Here is a 17067-nt window from a genome sequence, read left to right on the forward strand (position 1 = left end):
AAACCCAAAATCAGTTCTATCCAATAGAAATACAATGCCAACAAGATAGGCAAGTTGAAATTCTTTAGGGTTTCCATTAAAAAGACATCAAACAGCAAACAGGTGAAGTCCATTTGAATAATATATTTTATTTGATCTAACGTAACCAGAATATTGTCAGCCCAACAGGAACCAATACGGGCCATTATTAGTGGGATCATTAACATTACTTATTTGTACTGTTTTTGAAATTCAGGGTATACTTTATATTCGTGGCACAACTCCAGTGAAATGAGCCACTTATCAAGGGCTCAAAAAGCCCATGTGCCTCGTGGCTGCCATGTGGAACAGAGAGTCTGTTAGTAAATTAGACAGAGGATCGGTCAGTGTTTAGGATCAAATGGAGAATTAGCAAGGAGTCTACAGCACCTTCCCTGGGAGTTCTTGCCTCAGGGACCCTGCTACTGGGGGTCTTGGGTAAAGCCTGGTAGGGGGTGGCCTTCTGCTGCAGGCTCCCTGCTATTTATATTCCTGGTGGAGTGTCAGAAAGATCCCCCCACGATAGCGGGTTATAGGACCGCCCATTTCCTCACTGGAATTTCTAGATCAGCCCAAGAGGTCTGTCATCCCAACTGAGTTCCTTCCCTGGGAGGGTATGGTTTTTTCCCTGTGGGCCTTTCCTTCTTCCGATCTGGGAAGCCAGAGCCCTCCTCTGCAATACCTAACCCCCAAAAGACACAGACACACACACACGCACAGAGGGAATCTAGCTATATGGACAGTCAGGTAGTCCAGACCAACAGGAGGGCTGTGAGGGCCCAGAATCCTGGGTCCAAGCTAGCAAGGCAAGAGTTCCTTCCTCTCCCAACTTCCCCCCCACACCCTCACTGTTGGAACTTCCTGGCAGGGCTCAGGAGCAATGTCCGTCCTCCCGCCATAGTGGAAGTTTTTCCTCCCTCCTATCTCAGGCCTGTCTGCCCCTTTTTCTTGAGCATCTACAGCTAGAGGTGGAAGCTTGCCAGGCTAAGCCCGGCCTGGCCAAGGAGCCTGGAAGCAGCCCATCCCTTTGTTCGAGGAAGCCCTTCAGCCTCATTTGCTGAGATGCCATCCGTGTCCACCAGGAACGGCAGCCAACAGATTAACAACAGCAACTGGATCATGTTTCCTGAGCACTTACTATAGTCTTGGTCCTGAGCAAAGCCCATGACATGGATTGCCATACTTAATCCTTCCCCTCTGTGACAGCCTGAAGGAGCTCTTTGAAACACGAAACTGATCACACAGCCCCTTAGCGGATAGCACTTCTGTGAATTCCCAGAGTACTTAAGATAGAGACCCAGATCCTCAGCCCAGCCTCTGAGACTGGCCTGCACCCCAGACCAGCCCACTCTCCCCTCCTCCCTACACTCCAACAACCACCCTTGCGGCTGCCGGGGGCCTTGGCAGGGCTGGGGGTGGGGTTCTGCTCGCTCGGAGACCGACCACAGCAGAAGTGTGGGGGCCATCTCTCATATTGCCTGGCTGTCCCCACTTCCTTGCTTGCCACCTAGGGTGGAAAACACGAAGCAGCCAATTATTATTCACTGTGAGTTCACACCACCAAACACCAGCACAGACACACATACGAACACACAGCTTTTCAGCTTCCTCAACGTTGCTCATCCTGTAACTCGCCAGAAATTCCCAGTGGGTTCTCCCAATTAGTATAGTTCCCCTCTACAGGCATCACTGCCTTGATGGTAATAAAAGAGCTATGCCCAGCCCCCCCATCGCCTCCCCACAGAATGAAAAGGATGTTTGCTGCCCAGGCACCGGAGGCAACTTGCCCTTCCTGCAGCCCCTCTCACCTGGAAAAGGCTTTCACCTTCCCCTCCGCCAGCTTCGCAAGGCAGCCACGCCGATCCACAGTCCATTATTAGGCCCACTTCGCAGATAAGGAAACCAAAGTTCAGAGAGGTGGAAGCAAACCACTCATACGGTCAAGCAGCATGGCAACCTGTCTTTGAACATGGGTGGGCCTTGGAAGGTAAGGTGGGTTGCGCTTTGAAGGTTCTGGCTGGAGACGCTGTGCTCGGGGAGTGAGCCTGCCTGCCTGAGCCCTAGCCCCCTGCAAGCTGCAGGGGCCGCCTCCCAGCCCTTGCTAAATAAGAAGGAGTGGGCTCAGCCTTTTCTCCTAGCAACTCTGGGTCGTCTCACACAGTTCTCAACTCCATCCTCTGTGTCCCAAGTTTCGAGCGTAGTAGGGTCCTGGCTTTCTCACTAGAGACCTCTCAGGGGACACTGGGGTCTGAATGATTCACTGAAAAAGAGAAACCATTTGCAGGGTCAGTCCCTCAGAGGTCCCCCAAAGCTACTGTCCACTCCATCTTCAAGGTGTTCTCAGTTAAACTCTGCCCATGACTTTGCCCGGGGGCCCTATCCAGTCTGAGGTGTCTTTGAGCTGGGCTGGGATCCCAGCCCTCCCTGGCCTCCAGGCGTCCAGCCTGGCCCCATCCAGGCCAGCTAAGGCCCCCTCCGTGAAGAACTGGGATGGCATGCTGGGTCCGAGGCCCTGCTGGTGCCCATGGAGGAGGATGTCGCCCCCCACACTGGACTCCCAGGGTCTGGATGACTTGGGTCTCTGGTCCACCACTTACTCATTGAGCAAATTACTTTCTGGGACTCAGTTTCTTTGTGTATTAATTGAGAATAACTCTCTTTCAATTTTTTTTTTTAATTAGAGCGGTTATGGGAATTAAATGGGTTAATAAGTCCTTAGAATAATGTCAGGTACTTAGTATATGCTATTTTTTCCTCTCCCCTCTTAAAGCCTCGGGGCTGCTGCGATACTCCCATCACAGCAGAAATTGCTCCTGATGATTGCTCCTTCCAACCTTCCCCTCAGCTCCAGCTCTTGTCTCACCACTGAAACCCCCCATAATGGAATCTCTCTGCCCAGCACCTGGTGATTCCTAACAGAGCTGTGATCACCTGTCTGGGGTTCTTATTCCGGGACTCCCCCAATTTGCTCTTTCTCAAATGATCCCCTCAAGCACTCTCTTGCTAGCATACTGCATGCCCAGGGTCCTGAGACCCCAAACCCCACTCCTGCGCCTGAGGGAGGGCATCGCCCGAGCCCAAGCCCTGCATTCACTCTCCCTCTCTCGTAGCTCTGTTCTCCAGGGCTGCCTCTGACTACCATCATGTCCTCCAGGAGCTGGCTGAAAAGGAAGATTCCTGAGCCCACCCCAGCATTTTTTAACAGACTCACCAGGCAATCTGCAAGCCTATGGAACTTGAGACTGCTAACCCACAAGCCCCTGTCATGGGCTGCAGCCCAATGCACATGGCAGCTGGGTCCAATGTTGTCCCCACCCTCATCTGCCCCACATACCCACGAGGCACCTCTTGAGCCCTCTGCCCAGGGGCCCGTCCCCCTGTCATCTGGAGAATGCCTGCCCTTCCTCCCAGGGGCCGCTCCCTTGCCAATCCCCACCCCCAGGACTATTCTTTGGCTCCACAGAACCAAGCATGCACCTTCCCCTGTGTATTTAACAGTTGGCCTATCATTGCATGACGTACCTTCATTCCTCACTGGGCCTGGAGATCTGGAGCCACCCAGGCGGGGTCCCCTTCAGATCGGACAGGAGCACAGGAAGATTGTCAAGAGGGTGACCTGAATGGAGGTGGCTTTTTCTGAGCCACCATTATGCGTATTTGCATTTTCTGACGGCTTCGATCCTGCTTTCTGAAGCCGAGGTAGGCGCTCTCCCTCGGAGTTCACAGATGAGGACCCTGGGGCTTGCAAAAGCAGAATGTAGAGCCTGCATGGCTGCTGAGGGGCAGAGCGACCTGCAGGGACAGCGAGGACATCACTTGGTGGAGCTGGAGATGGTGTCATAAAACGGATGACAGCAGGCTAAAGACCTTGAGTCTTCGGCTGTACATGTACAGCCCCCCAGGACCCACCTTCCATCTGTGGCACATCCGTGGCTCAGAGCCAGGCCTTAACGCAGGGGGACCCTGGTCGAACCCCAGCATCGTCATCCCAAGTGTGGGATCCACCCACACTCAGAGTGAGAGACTGGCTTCATACTCCCACAGAAACGTGGCCAGAAATGACCCTCGCAGCCGGCATTTGCCAGAAACCTGGGTGACTTGCCACTTTCTTACAGGGACGGAGGGTTTCGCCAGAGAGAGGCAGAGGGCAGACAGAGAGGAGAACGTAACTCGAGGTCAGGTTTCCACTGCTGCGCTGCTAATCTCATGAGGGAGACTTACCCTCTGAGATGTGTGGCTTTCCAAAAATTAGAAATATCCTCTTTTTCCAAAAGGATGTTGGAAAGGAAATAATTACCCCAATACAATCTGTGCTTATTCTCATAGTTGTTTTTTTTTTTTTTTTTTAAATACGACAACATTTCCTACATGTGTTCAGTGAAGCTGAAAATGCTATTTTGATAATGGGCCCACAGAACGTTTAACAGGCCTGGATGACAATGTGAGACTTTCTTAAGGAAAGAGAAGGCAATGAAAAGCTATTATAGGAGTCATTAATGGGAACCGGGAGGTCTGCCGGAGACATCACTGCAATTCTCAGTTTTGCTGCTTTCTTAATAAGGCTCTTTGGAGATCAGTTCTGAAGCGTGATCTGTACACGATCCAGAGTCACTGGCACTGTCTCTGCTCAGCCTCACCCTCCCCGTTACCAAGATTGAACCTACCTCCCTCAATCCTCTCCCCAACCATGACTGCATGAAAATTGACTGAGTAGCTACTCTGGGCCCATTTACCTACCATGTGCAGGTGTTAAGTTAAAAATTATCTTTGTCCCTGCCTTCACAACCTTGAGGAAGGCAGACAAGAAAGGAGAACTGTGTGCTGGGTTCTAGGATGGGGCAGCACAGCACTCTGTGGGCGTAGAGAGTGGCGAGCAACTCCTAGTTCCTGGTCTTGAGAGAAGAGTAGGACTTACCCAGTGTGAGAAACTCAGCCTTATCTGGCTTTAGTCCCCAAGCCATCCTTGAACCTGAGGCCAGAAGTATGGGAGACATTCTGACTGGCCACATGGTCCCATGTCCATCCTTGGAAATGACAACAAAGTCAACCCCTGGGAAGCTCATTGACTGAGTATAAAGGAAGAGTGTTTCCCTAAGGAATGTTGTGGTCCTATTACCAGAAACAGGGGGAATGGATGCTGAATGGGCTAAAGGAAAAGGAACAGCCATCCACTAAACACTTCTTAGCCCCCACAGAGGTCATACCATCTTCCATGTTCCATAGGAACTTGCCCCCAAAGGGAGTTACTCTCAGCCAAGTCAGCATCCATAAAGCTCAATTCTGAGCCAAAGGTCCTAATTCTCCCTGGGATCAAGGAGAACTCGCATCTTTGAGATTCACAGGTTTGGTTGTGAGGGAAAAGAGGTGATGATTACCTTGCCATTCTTTCTGATTTCCTAATTAAACAGAGTTGGGTATCCCAAGAAACTTTACAGCCATGCTAATAATAATAATCCAGAGGGGGGAAAATACTCTGAAATACATATTCTTAGTCTTGAAGCCTCAAGAGAGGAGTGGTAAACCTTGCCATGAAATGAGTGAGGAGTCAAGTAAACTTAGAGAGAAGTCTTGTAGGAGCCAGAAGGTATAAACTTAGAGAGAAGTCTTGTAGGAGCCAGAAGGTAGTCCTTACAGAAATGAATCATGATAAATGGGCCCAGGTTGGATGAACTGATAAACAGCTGTTTATGCTTGGGGATATCAGAAACTCTCACACCCATGACCTCACTTAATGCTCCAAAGAAGCCTGAGAAGTGGGCAAGATTTCCACTTGAGCAAAATTGTAGCCCCGAGAAATAAAGTAAATTCCAAATTAGTTATGGGGGAGGGTAATAGAAACCATAACCAAGGGGACCTATTAGTGTCTATTGTATTGAAAAGGTTGTAATGAGGTAGAAACCATTGCTATCCAACCAGTGGGAGTGAGAATTCCTGAGAGGGAGGTAACTATCCCTGTGTGGGGAAAATCCTTGCTAAGTTACTGGTAGCCTTGGACAACCCCAAGGTGGGGATGTTCTGCATGAGGCAAGGGATGAAGGAATGTATTGACTTTTCTTACAGTGCAGAGGAGGGAAGGAGGGTAATGGGAGAAGGTAGAGTGTTGGGGGAGGGGGAGGGCAGGGGCAGCCCGAAGGATCCCAACACATTTGGGGAATGGAGCTTCTCTTGTCTCTTTAAATTTGTTCATGTTCTTGAGATGGAAACACTTCCTCTTCAGTTTGACCTAAGCACATGGATATTTGTTGTGGTTGTTTGGGTTGGTGTGTCCATGGATTTTGTTTGGTAAAAAGAAGTGAAGAGCCTTGTCTCACGTCAAGATCAATATGGTTGGCATGGAAGACTGCAGATTTCAGAGCAGGAGGCCATGAGGCAGAGCAATTATGAGAACGTGGGGAAGCCCAAGAGAGGGCCATGGAAGTGGGATTTGAGCCTACCTTATCCCAATTCCTGGGGGGTTGGCTGACCTCGAGGTTACAGAAATGAAAACAGAAGAAATTAAAGAATGACAATTTGTTCAAAGCCCCTTCCACTGTAATATATGGTGTCTTCGGAAAAATTCAGGGAGCTATTATCTTTTCCCCCTATATCAGGCTTCCTAGTACACAAACTTCCCACAGGTAACCAGGCCCTGCAGGCTGCCTCTTCACCTGGACAAGCAGTTTTTTCTGTCTCATCCTGTTCTGCTTTCCATCCTGGTGGGCTTTCTACACAGCATCTGCCCCCAGACTTCCTGGAACACCTCTGCCCCCGTCACACATGCCCTTCGTTATGCAGAACTGTGGAAAATCAGGAAGACGGAAGAGACCCAAGTGGAGACTCAGGGGGATCCCAGAAGTCTTCCATCTCCCAGGGTCGGGATGTGACTGCCCAGCTCTGAGCTCCACGAGGGCAGAAATCCTAAGCGTCTCATCCATCCTGATGCCTCCACACCTAGAAGAGGGGTTGCTGAAATGCAGAACCTTGATACATGTTTCTCCAATGAATAAAGGATTGAACCAACTCCTTGGAGCCTCATGAATTAAGTTCTATGACTCATAGAGCAAAGAAACTGAGGGGTGGTGGGTTTCTCCAAGTTACAAAGCCCTGTGACCAGGAAACGAAGTCAAGTGGGTTTGCCTGCAAAGCTTGCCTCGTGTCCCACCTCATGTGCTGCCCTTTCTTCCTTTTTAAAGGGCCGTGCTTCTTATTGCCCTGGCCCCCAACTTGCTGCTGGCAGTGAGAACACCCTCAGCCCACTTACAGGGGTGGCTGGCCACCATTCGAAGGCCTTAGAAGTGCATGGAAAGTGGACAGGTGTGGGCTCCACTCCCAGAAATACCAGTGTCATTGTCTGTCTGAGAGCAAAGAATCTGTAGGCTTTTCCTGGGTCGGTGACATGACTATTCCCTTAACAGAAGAACAATTTGGGTGGTGCAGTCAGATCCTTGTCTGATCCCCTCTTACTATTTATGGGTGCCCCCCTCAGTTTCTGTGGTTCTTTTTTCCAGGGGACCACCCTTGTGTTGCATGAGCCCCCTCTTCCCACACACACAGAAAGCTGGAAGTTCCTAGGAAACATTATCCCTCTGGGAAACTTGACACTGTCATGGGAAGTTGTGTGAAACCCCAACTCCCTTACTTCCAGTCAGGACACTTTTGAGGCTTAACTTACACTCCAGTGTGGTTGTGGGCTCAAGCCGAAGTCAACTCTGCAAGACTTCATCTGAGAACACACCCTTGCATGGTTCCCTGCCCTTTCCTGTCTGACTTCCCCTCCCTTACCAATTTCCCTTCATAAGTCACCTACACAGGAATCCACATCTCCAGGCCTCCTCTGGGCATTGGATCTAAGACACATTTCCTACCTTCATCAGCTCTTCGTTGCTCATGCCCAGCCCATGCCCCTTCTCAGAGCTTGGTCTTCTCGGAGCTTGATCTTCCAGGAAGTTGAATATTCAAAAACTCAACCCCAAAGCAACACAACTTGAAGCTTAAAAGTGGACTCTTCCCATACTCCCTGGGGACAACATAGTTTGTTTTGTTTGTTTGTTTGTTTGTTTGTTTGTGTTGACAATCCTTGTCACAGAGGGAGACAAGCTGGAGGGTAGAGGAGATGGGCCTCTTCCAGGAAGGCAGAAATCCTAATTTCCACCTTCGGGATCAGAAGAGCTGGGTCTAAACCACCACTGGGAGCTGATGCAGCCTCACCCACCTCCTTCTGGGAGAGCTTCCCTTCTGTCAGGCAAACCCAAAGTGAGGGTCCTTTCCAAAGACCCCTCTAGGTTTGGTTCCTGTCTTGCTCCTTGTCCCTTGTGGGAGACATGAGCATGACCTCCTTATAAAGACCCAGAAGTTTATCTGTCATGTTTTCTGTGCTTTCAAAAAAGAATAGAGAGAAGAAAATGTATTTCTTCATAGGGAACCGCGTGACTGCATGACACATCTCCCTGTTGTGAAATCTGAGCTATTGTCATAAAGATCTAGAAGAAACGGGAAGAAAGGGGCAAGGTGGCCTGAAGAGGAAGCACTCTCGCTATGTATTTGCATTTCTATGGAAACAGCCTTGGGCAGACATGGCCTTGGTCCTCTGTGGTCAGAGGAACATGAGGTCAGGGGCCTGGCAGCTGGTCAGAGGCTGCTGTAGCGGCGGTTTGCAAGGAATGGGTTGGCACAAGAGAACAGGTTCCCAAGGCCTCCAAACTTTCAACTGACAGGAACCAGGAACTCATGGGTTTCTCCCTCCATGTGTCCAGCTGATCTTGTGACAGTCTCCTCTCAGGTGCACTCAGAAATAGGTCCCCTCCCCCTTTGTCCCCTCTCTCCTTCTTAAAGACTGTTTAAGGGCACAGGGGAGGTGGGCATCAGGGAGAGAAGATAATGGACAACCGTAGGACCAGGGGATGAGAGAGGAAGAGGCGAATGTCTCATTGGTACCCAGTGGACCAGGTAGGGTTGATTCCAGGAATGCAAGGATGGTTGTCTGTTATCAGTGTCAATCATGCAGATTAGTATGTTAAAGCCAAAGTAAAAGAGAAGACCATGGGATCACTTTGTAAACTGCTTAAAAAAGAAAAGAAAAGAAAGTTAATAAGAGTCAATTCCCCATAGGAACAAACAAACAAATCTTATTAAAGGAAGAATGGGGGAAATTTGAATATGAGGTTTACAATGAAATCAGACCTAATGACAAAATACCAGAGTCATCCCACTGACGCAATGATGAGAGAGGTTGCCACAAGATCATTAAGCATGCTTCTGGACGCCCTAGTCCCCACTGTAACATAAGAGAAGAAAACAAAAACAAGAACAGAGGCTTAACTATTCATAAAGTATGGGCAAAATTATCACTATTTGCAGATGGAGTTATCTATACAGAAAATCCAAGAGACTTGGCTAAAAGATCGATATTTAAAAGAAGTAGAAAGAGATGTGGCTGAATACGAATATATTTGAAGCCAATTGTGTGCCTTCATAACATAATGTCTCATTTTAATCCTACTGCAAAGTGGCAATACAGGTATAAGCTTCTATTCTTATAGATGTCAAAACAAAGTCCCAGAGAGGTTTAGTATCTTAGTCAAGGTTACACAGCTTTTTTTTTTTTTTTTAAAGATTTTATTTATTTATTTATTTATTTGACAGAGATCACAAGTAGGCAGAGAGGCAGGTAGAGAGAGAGGAAGTGAAGCGGGCTCTCGCTGAGCAGAGAGCCTGATGCAGGGCTCAATCCCAGGACCCTGGGACAATCATGACCTGAACTGAAGGCAGAGGCCGCAACCCACTGAGCCACTCAGGCACGCCGCTCACACAGCTTCTAACAGCTAGGATGTGAACCCAGAGATGACTCCCCCGCAACTCACATTCTTTATGTGCTAACCCAACCTGACTTCTTTTTTTAATATAAATGTTACTATGTTAACGATATCACATCGTTTAAAAGCTACCTTTTTGTGCTCCATTTTATGGCCTATGCACTGCTCTGTGAATGAATGAGCTCTGTCTCCCCAAAGACCAGCCATGATTCCTCAGCATTTCCAAGGTTAGTGCACATTTTTCTCAATAAATAAAATTTTAATGCTATCAAATTGCTCACTTTCCCTAAATGTTATTATTAGTCATGTGTAATCCATGAGCAAAGAAATATATTGTTTGGAACCAGAACGGGTCAGATATAATGAAGAAACTGAAATATGTAAATGTTTCACTTGATATCCCTACACAATTTTTAAGACAAACATTATTTGTAAGGTTCAGATCAAGGAGACTGAGAAAAATAGAACATTTTGCCCAACATTCCATTGTTGGAGGTGAGATTCAAACCCAGATCTGCCTACCACTTCCTGGTCACATCTCAGTTGGTATTCTTCACTAGACTTCAGGCTCCCACCCCTTCCTAGAGCAAAACTGGGCATTTGGCCCAGAGCAGATGGGAGAGACTTTCCACACCCAAACATAATTACCCCAAACCACACCATCAGGGCAAGCCGCCATATGCGGAGCCGGCACTGTGTCAGGCACTGTACCTACACAGCCTTGTTTCATGCTCCCAGGAGCCTTGACGGGGAACGCTGTTACTGTTACTGTTACTGTTACATTTTACAGCCGAGGAAGCTGAGACTGACGAAAGAGCAGTGCCTTTCCCAAGGTCGCACACTTGGCAGTGTAGCTGAGGTTCATATCTAGAGCTATCAGAAGCCAAAACCAACTCGTCCATTCACTCTGCTGGGATCCTTAGTGTGCTGTCAAATTTTCTAAAAACTAAACACCCTTGCTCCCAACCCCTGCACCCAGAGGTTCCAATACACGAGGTCTGGGAAAATCCCAGAATGCTGGAGCTTCCCTCACGCCCCTAGGTGACGGCCATGTTCATCAGCCATGAGACCCTCTGGCCTCGGAGTCAGTACCTGCTTAAGAAGACCCACCACCAGCCAAGAAGTGAGTTAAGTCTACTTTGCTCTTCTCTGGAAATAATAGCCTTTTGCTTTCCCTGTCCGTGTGTGGCCAGGACAGGTGTTTTGGAGACAAGAGAGAGAATGGAACAGTTACTGTGGAAAGACTGTGTCTTGGAAGATGCTCTCAATCAGGACCGGGAGACACAGATTGTGACCTCCCCCAGGAAACTGCAAGTTAGTCTTCCTACTCAACTGTGATGACGAGGGAGAGAGGGGAGCAAAAGAGCCCGCTGACCCAGAAAAGGGAGGTGGGGAAGAGGGAGGAAACAGCTCCCCCTAGGGCTTAGGAGAGCTGCCTCCTATATCAAATGTGCTCCATTTCTTTGTCAAGTTCTGCTGCTCAACAGCCTCCTTTGCTCTCTCCCCTGCTGAAGAGTCCCTGCTATGCACTGGGGAGCATCCACATCCTTCCTGTAATCCACCTCCTGTGAGAAGCAGAGATTTCTCCTGGAAGTGAAGCCCGCCTCGCCATCTTGGCTGCCAGGTTGGCATGGGAAGAGTGGAATGTTGTAAGCTGCCACTCTCCCGGAGAGATGCTGCCACGTCGTGCCTTTTGCTGGGGCTGCTGTTTCCAGCAAAACAATCTGGGTGTGTGGCTCGCTGCTTTCCCTGGCACATCCGGGAGCAGGAAGAAAGTGCCCCCCCCTCCACCGCCAGAGTCCCCAGCCTGCTCCCTCTCCTCCCTTCTCTGGGGAATTCCAGTTTGCTGGGCCTGGGACCTGGCATTCAGGAAGGCCAGGAATATTCTGTGGAAAGGGATGGAAGGTTAAGGAATATAGGTGCATGTTGGTGCAGGGAACCCTTTCTAGGTGCTTTCCCTTAAAACCTAGTGAGCACACAGTATGTCCACAGACAATTCTACACCAGGAAATGCTCCTTGTTGACCTATGTCTAGCTGTTGATAGTTTCCTGCTCTGCACAGTTGGTGTCTCTAGAGCTAGGGAGGAAGGCAACACTCCATCCCTAAAAGCTTGGCTAAAAGTCTGTCAGTTTCTGCCCCCCTTCCACTGCCAAGAAAAGAAAATGCACACAGGTACATACATATGACTTCCTTTATGATAACAAGCTGCTCCCTGCAACCCTCCATACCGTGTCCTGCCTTCCCAAATAGGCTTTGCACTCTGAGAATCAAGGTTGATGATAAATATCAGGGTGGGGTGGAAACCAGACAGAGAGTCTGTTTCTACTGCGAGACTCTAGTTCACTCATTCATGTATTCATGTATTCATGCATTCACTAAAGCGATAAATATTTATGAAACATGCCAGGTGAACAAAATGGACATCCCTTCAGCACGGTGAGGGTATGTTAGATGATACAACACTGTCTTTGGACCACAGAGGCAGGATCTAATCTAGCCTAGCTGTGTTAGATTCAGGCGGGCTTCCTGGAGGGGGCGAATACCTACACTGAGATCCGAAAGGTGAAAAGAGCCATGCAAAGATTGGGGGTTGGCGGAGCATGCGAGGATCTAGGCACAGGGTGGCACTATGAGAAGTCTTGCTAACTCTACAGAGGTTTGACGTCCTATTGAACTCAGTGGGGACTCACTGAGATGTTTTAGAAGAATGCGATGAGCCAGGGGTATGCTAAGAAAGGCCACCTGGCTGCAGAGTGGAGAAGTGACAGGACGAGGGATCCGAGTACCAGGAACCTAGTGAGCAGGCTTTGCAATGACCAATTGCAAAGATAACAGAGGGCCCAACCATGTGGGGTCTATGAATGGAGAGAACTGGATGAATTATAGCTCATTTCAGAGATACAGGATTTTTTTTTTTTTTTTACAAATTTCCATTTCTGATGGCAGAGAGGGTTGAATGATGGCCCCCAATCATGTCCACATCTTAATACCCAGAACCTGGGAATTTGTTATTTCATAAGGCAAAAGGGACTTCGAAGACCTTTAAGGATCTTGAGATGAGGAGATTGTTAAATGACCTAGGCTTTCCCAATCTAATTATAAACATCCTTACAAGGGAGACAGAGAGGCAGGAGGATCAGAGTATGAGAGACAGAGATTTGAAGATGTTTTTCTGCTGGATTTGAAAATGGAGGAAGGGGGCCAGGATCCCAGGTGTGCAGGTGGTTTCTGGAAGTTAGAAAAGGCATGGAAGCTAGAGCTCCCCTAAAGCTTCCAGAAGGAATGCATCCCTACCAACTCATTTCGGGCTTCCGACATCCAGAACTGTAAAATAATAAATTGTGTCATTTTAAGTCATGGAGTTTGTGAGCATTCGTTACAGGACAATAGAAAACATACCAAAAAAGAAATGAAGGCTTGGCCCTGATAGGTACTTAGTAATTAGGTGTTTAATTAAGGAATAAATGGGGCTTAGGAAGGTACAGGATATCCTCTAAAATAGTAGGAATGGAAGCCCTCAAATTCACACTTAGTTTAGAAAGATCTAACTGATTCTGGTGGTGTCTCAAGAAGAAAGAGACGTACTTCTGTCTGAATTTGTTGCCAGGGACACATGTTACCTCTCTTTAAAAAACTAATGACCTTGCCTTTCAGTCTAGGGGACGACAGGTCTACAGATCTAACGGAAGAGACAGTGGTTGATACCCCAGCTGGCACATTCTGAATGGATGTGGGTCCTACGACTCAGTATTTACTCGCATACTCAATTGTCTAATAACTATATTTGTTGTTAATATACTCAATGAACTAAATGTGAGTTCTGGAACCTACCCATGCAAGCTATTCTCTGCATACCCCTTCTCCCTTTCCCCCAAATGTTTAGCCCCAGGAATAGTTCACATCTATACCGTCCTCCCCCGTCTTCTCCCTGGGAACTCTAACCTGGACCCCACCCCAGACAAGATACTTGGCCACCCATTCTCAGAAGACATAGCCCTTCATCGGGGACAAGGCACTCATTTTAGAGACATGAAATGCTCCGTGTGACGATCTGAACCCATTCTGCCAAAGGAGGATGACCGAGGAAAATGTATTTAAACTCCCTGAGCCTCGGTTTCCCCATCTATGAGATAGACATCATGGTATATTACGGGGATTTATTAATTTGTTTTTAAGAAGAATTCAATAAAGCAATATATGTCAAGTATTTGACTCAGTATCTGCTAATAGAGGAAGAGTAGCTCCATTTTCTTCTGTGTCAGCCATATTTTTTTTTTTTTTCCACAGCAGTCAAGCTCCCATCTTAGGCAGCAGAGAGACCTGATGGGGGATCGGGGATACCTGGTTGGCTCTGTTGGTTAAGCATCAGTTTTGGGTTCAGGGCATGGTCTTGGAGTCCTGGAATTGAATTGCACTTTAGGATCTCTGCTCAGTGAGGACTCTGATGATTTTGCTTCTCCCTCTCCCTCTGGCCTTCCCCACCCCACCCCCAACTCATGTGCTCTCTTGCTCATGCGCTCTCTCTCTCTCTCTTTCTCCAATAAATAAATAAATAAAATATATTTTTAAAAAAGACCTATTGGAGAAGCACCAGGCCAGTAGATAGAGTCAGGCTGCATCCACCATTCTGGGGAGAGGAGATGGGGAACTCGAAGGCCAAGACACATTTCCTCACAGTTCCTCTCTGCTCTCCATTTTGGATGGGGGAGCCTTCTATAAAGCAGTGCAACTGAAGATTGTCTTGGATATTTGAGACTCTCAGGGTTGAGTTCATGGGCCTATCCTTCCATCTGGAGTGGGTTGCTTAAGCTCACTCAGCCTTGGTTTTAACACGGGAACAATAATACCTTCATCATTATGAGGATTAACTAGGATACTAAGTAAAACACCAATATAGTGTTTAAACCTGAATAAGCCTTCAATAAATGCTAGTTTCTGTTCTTGTCAACATCCATACTCCTCTGTGTTTAAGAATTATTTATAGGGACGCCTGGGTGGTTCAGTTGGTTGGACGACTGCCTTCGGCTCAGGTCATGATCCCGGAGTCCTGGGATCGAGTCCCGCATCGGGCTCCCAGCTCCATGGGGAGTCTGCTTCTCCCTCTGACCTTCTCCTCGCTCATGCTCTCTCTCACTGTCTCTCTCTCTCAAATAAATAAATAAAATCTAAAAAAAAAAGAATTATTTATATACATCTTTATCTCATATCCTTCTCCATGCATCCATGCATCCATGCATCCATCCATCCATCCATCCATCCATCTATCCCTTCATCCAGTCTAAAAGAACTTGACCTCAGTTCTCAGGCTGAAGTTGAATCTCAGAAATTCCATAACTATTCAGGTTGAATTAATGTACTTATTAAGCATGAAAAGAAGCATCTTGTCACACATTACATACCATTGTTCTTACTCAACAGATCTGTAAGAGCCATTACATGGTTTCTAAGCTCATTAAAGTTTTCCGACTTCTTCCATTCATTCAATAAATACTGCCTTTATTCAACAACTGTGGGCTAGGCGTTTCATGTCCTAAGTTAGAGGGAAAAAGAAGTGGCTTCTCTCCCCAAGAAGCTAATAGTCCATGGGGAAATGGCCTGAGAAATAGACAAAGATAGTATAGTGTGAAGAAATGTTGCCAAGTGAATATAAGCTATATGTTTTATATTAACTGACAGCCTGCTCCTAAAATTTTGTTTTTGACCACTAATTATTTGGGTTGCCTCTAAAAAGAAAAAGCTCAGATGTTGCCTTATTATGATATTGACACATTGAATATTTACCCCCCCCCATTAATTCCCCCCCCACACACACACACGCACGCACACACAGAGTTTCCTGCATGTGAATTCATCTTTTAGACTTGTGGGTCTCTACCAGGGGCAATTTTAACCCCCCAACCCAGGAGATATTTGACAACATTTGGAAGCATTTTTGGTTGTTGCAACATTGTCTGGGGAAGCTCCCCGCACCCAGTGGATAGAACACGGAGAGGGTCCTAAGTATCCCTACAACACCCCCTACCCCACCACTCACAACACAGTTTTCCAAATGTCAGTAAGTGTCACGGTTGAGAACCTCATCCTAGACCCAGAGATTTATGTATGTTTATAAGTATCTATGTGTCCAAGCCACTTTTGGACCTAAGGATTATCCTGTTTAGCCAACTCTCTAAATCTGTTCGTGAGTGTCCAGGTACCAGTCTTATTCTAGAAACTCCTATTTTTCAACTGTTCTGACACTTACTGGACAGCCTTTCCCGAAGAGAACACTTTCATCTCTATTCTCCTATTCAAGGAGTATTGCGACACCCCAGTTCACTGATGAGGAAGCTGAAACTCAGAGAAGTTAAGTCATTTGCCAAAGTTACACGGCTGATTATTGCAAAGTCAGGGTTCAAGCATGGGTTTCACCAAATCATGCTTGGACGTCTTTCTTCTGGCCACTCTCCCTTCCCCATCTTTTGAGTACTTTTGTTATAAAACAGTTCTGTTTTGTTTTGTTTTGTTTTTTCTGGACGGCCCCAGGCCAACTTGGTGCAAGTTGTTGCTCAGCTAGAGCCCTCTTGTTCATCTGGTGTCCCTAAACTCAGAGACAGAGGGGGACACACAAAAAGGCTGACATGCTCACTGCCACCAAAGAAGCTTCTATCTCTCTATGAGTTTTTATTCCATTTTATTATTTGCTTTTTAGTTTCTATGTTTTGTGCTTGCACAATCTGGAACAGTCCCAAAAGTCTTGTTCTAGCCCGCTCCCAGCACCCCAATCCCTCTCCAGGGTAGCTAAAGTAACATCAAAAGTCTGCTTGCCAGGGCGCCTGTGTGGTTCAGTTGGTCAAGCCTTTGGCCCAAGTCATGATTCCAAGGGCCTGGGATTGAGTCCTGCATCTGGCTCCTTACTCAACAGGAAGCCTGCTTCTTTCTCTCCCTCTGTCTGCCAGTTACCCCTGCTTGTGCGCTCTCTCTCTCTCTCTCTCTCTCAAGTGAGGGAGCTGGGATCTGTCCCAGACCCACTGAGTAAAATCTTTAACTCTTCCCTGCTGTCCATGTGCAAGTTACACGGCCAAATACACAGACACTTAGGAACTGCACAGTTAATCTTGCAAATAAGGCAAAAAAAAAAAAATAAGTGAGGGATGTGTACATACAAATAACCCAGAAGCATCGCTATTCCTGGAGGACTCACATTTTAAAGGTTTTCCCTTTGTTTAGCTCATCCAGTCATTCAACAAATAATTCCCAAGCTTCTATGAAGCACTA

Source organism: Mustela putorius, unplaced genomic scaffold, assembly GCF_011764305.1.
Source record: "Mustela putorius furo isolate JIRA1106 unplaced genomic scaffold, ASM1176430v1.1 tig00000743_pilon_pilon_pilon, whole genome shotgun sequence".
NCBI lineage: Eukaryota > Metazoa > Chordata > Mammalia > Carnivora > Mustelidae > Mustela > Mustela putorius.